The sequence below is a fragment of the Penaeus chinensis genome, chromosome 29 (genome assembly GCF_019202785.1).
Source record: "Penaeus chinensis breed Huanghai No. 1 chromosome 29, ASM1920278v2, whole genome shotgun sequence".
Taxonomy (NCBI): domain Eukaryota; kingdom Metazoa; phylum Arthropoda; class Malacostraca; order Decapoda; family Penaeidae; genus Penaeus; species Penaeus chinensis.
The window spans coordinates 30,640,585-30,643,084 of record NC_061847.1 but is presented as its reverse complement, the minus strand read 5'-3'; positions in this window follow the sequence as shown (position 1 = coordinate 30,643,084).

Sequence of the window (2,500 nt, the reverse complement as noted above, 5' to 3'; positions counted from 1 at the left end):
CACAGTCTACATACATACACATATATACATACAGATCTACACACACACACACACACACACACACACACACACACACACACACACACACACACACACACACATACATAGAGGTACTATGATACACAACCACCATAATAAAGAGGCATATAAAACCAGAGACCACGGCAAAATAAGAAGCTGCACCATCACTGAGACGCGACCAAGAGTGAAGGATGTTTACAAAAGACCACGCGAATCCTCCATTTGGGAATATCCTTTGTCGAAGAGCCAACAGGCCAGTATAAAAACCGGGGCCTTCGTGTCATGTCGCTGAACGTCGGCGTAAGTGCGAACAGTTACGGTCCTTTTAATTCACTTGTTTTTTGTTTTTGTTTTTGTCTATTTCTGTGTCCTTTTTTTTATATCTTGTTATTTTCATTCTAAACATTTATTTATATTGTCCATTTCTGTTTCTTGTTATCTGCATATCTGCCATTTATCTCCTTTTCTTTGTCTATTCATGTGCTTTGCTATTTTCTTTTCTTCTTGTAATTACGTTTCTATTTCACTTCTTTTTTTCTCGCTCTGTTATTGGCATTTCCTTTATTGCCTTTTTGTCTGTCTATCGTTCTGTTTGTCTAGCGATCTATCTGTTTATCTTTCTCTGTTTCTGCCCTTCTATCTATATATCTCTGTATCTCTATTCATTTCTGTTTGTCCTCTTGTTTATTAATTTAGCCATCTAAACATCTATCTTTATATATATATATATATATATATATATATATATATATATATATATATATATATATATATATATATATATATATGTATGTATATATACACACACACATATATATATATATATATATATATATATATATATATATATATATATATACATATATATATATATATATATATATATATATATATATATGTATATGCATGTATGCATGTATGTATGTATGCATATATATGTCTGTCTCTGCCTCTGTGTAACTATTTAAATATCTCCGTCTCTCTCTCTCTCTCTCTCTCTCTCTCTCTCCTCTCTCTATCTCTCTATCTCTCTCTCTCTCTCTCTCTCTCTCTCTCTCTCTCTCTCTCTCTCTCTCTCTCTCTCTCTCTCTCTCTCTCTCTCTCTCTCTCTCTCTCTCTCTCTCTCTCTCTCTCAAACTTGAATTGTGTGTGTGTGTACATTTAACTAGATGGATTTATTCAGTACATATTAAGGGGGTAGGAGAAGAAGAAATAGAAATAGAAGAAGAAAAAAAAAACTAAAGAAGAAGAAGAAGAAGAAGAAAGGAGAGGAATAATATGATGATGAAGGAGAATAAGAGGAAAATTAGGAGGAAGAGAATAAGCTGCACGAAGATGAAAAGAAGACGAAGAAGAAAAAAATCTCATTCAAATTGAAACTCAAGAATTACGAAGAAAATGGAAAAGAAGATGGATGATGGATATGAAGAAGAAAAAAGAACATTAAAAATAAACAGAGGGGTTTATAAGAAAAGGAATGCAAGAAAGAAAAGAAAATGAAAAAATAGAAGACAGAAGAAGGTAATAGCGATGAAGATGAAGAAGAAGGAGAAGAAGAGAGCGAGAGAGAGTGTGAGAAAGACGAGAAAGAGAGAGAGAGGGAGAGAGAGAGAGAGAGAGAGAGAGAGAGAGAGAGAGAGAGAGAGAGAGAGAGAGAGGGAGGGAGGGAGGGAGGGAGAGAGAGAGAGAGAGGGAGAGGGAGAGGGAGAGGGAGAGAGAGAGAGAGAGAGATAAACGGAGATATATAGATAGTTAGACAGAGGCAGAGGCACACACATATATATATGCATACATACATACATACAAATATACATATATATATATATATATATATATATATATAAAAGGATGTTTAGATGGCTAAATGAATAAACAGGAGGACAAACAGACAAATAAATAGAGATACAGAGGTAGATAGAAAGAGGGGAAGAAACAAAGAGATGAACAGATAGATCGAAAGACAAATGGAACGATAGACAGACCAAAATGCCAATAACAGAGACAGAGACAGAGAAAGAGAGAAATACAGAGAGAAAAGGGAGAATAAGTGCACACAAATTCCAGAATAAACCAAGCTTTCACCAGAGAGGAACGTCAAAAGTTAAAAGTAAAATTGTCATTTTTTCTCTGTCCAAGGGTGATCAGGCAGAAGGGAGGTCTGTGCTTGTTTGTTTTATATATATATATATATATATATATATATATATATATATATATATATATATATACATATATGCATATATAAATATATGCACAGATCCATATACGCACTATCTGTCTATATCTATATCTATATATCTATATAGATAGATAGATAGACATATATAGATAGATACATATTTATATATGTAAATATATATATATATACAAAAATATATACATAAATAGAAAGATAGATAGATAGATAGATAGATAGATATGTGTGTATAGACAGATAGATATATAGATATGAAGATAGACAGTGTGTGTGGATGTGTAC